Raw genomic sequence first — 786 nt, forward strand, 5'->3', positions numbered from 1 at the left:
ACACTCCTAGGTCTTAAACCTTGACTATGAAAGAGTTGCATTCCCCTCATGACTGGAAGTTTGCATGGCTGCCAAATTTCTTCCTGAAACAAAACTACTGCAGTTAAAGCTCTGCTTTTAGCACAGAAACAAATCTTTTTCCTGAAGCAGGTACAGGTTCCACAGGATCAGGCACCATCTTCTGTCCTCCATGGGTACCACGCTCACATGTGGTACACAAACCTACACTCAGGCAAAACACCTTACAAACAAAATAATGTTTTTGTTTTGTTTGGAACTCACTAAATAGACCAGGCTAACCTAGAAATCATAGAGATCCACATGCCTCTGCTTAGAATTACAGGTATACACTATTATGCCCAGTTAAAAATAAATTTAAAACAAAATAAAAAAAAATAGCCCATGTAGTAGGGAGGAAAGGTGGTGGAGGAATCAATACAATTATATGCACCTATGAAATTGTTTTAAAAAGAAATCTATCAAGTTAGAAAATCTTAAAAGTTAGAAAATTTTTTTATGCTTACTTTGACAGCACATATACTAAAATTGGAACAATAAAGAGAAGAATAGCAAAGCCCTGTGCAAGGACTATGAAGTGTTTTTTTTTAATTGTGAGTGTGTGAGGATACAGTGTATATGAATCTTCATATGGATACATATATGTATGTATGTGTATATGATGGAGGCAGAGGTCAGCATAAGTGTCTTTCTTCCTTATGTTGTTTTTAATCAGTTAATTTTGCCCATATGTACTAGGTCTCACCTGCATGTCTATCTATGTATCAC

At 35.6% G+C, this 786-nt stretch overlaps 1 protein-coding gene and 1 pseudogene across 3 annotated transcripts in view; one reads left to right on the top strand and one right to left on the bottom strand.

The window, feature by feature from the left end:
- Positions 1-786, bottom strand: part of Rnf41 (ring finger protein 41) — a 29,820-nt gene that overhangs the window by 15,588 nt on the left and 13,446 nt on the right. The gene's annotated exons all lie outside the window — the stretch shown is intronic.
- LOC113455746 lies at positions 517-610 on the top strand (annotated as a pseudogene).

This window comes from Microtus ochrogaster, unplaced genomic scaffold (assembly GCF_000317375.1).
Source record: "Microtus ochrogaster isolate Prairie Vole_2 unplaced genomic scaffold, MicOch1.0 UNK99, whole genome shotgun sequence".
NCBI classification, from domain to species: Eukaryota; Metazoa; Chordata; class Mammalia; order Rodentia; family Cricetidae; genus Microtus; species Microtus ochrogaster.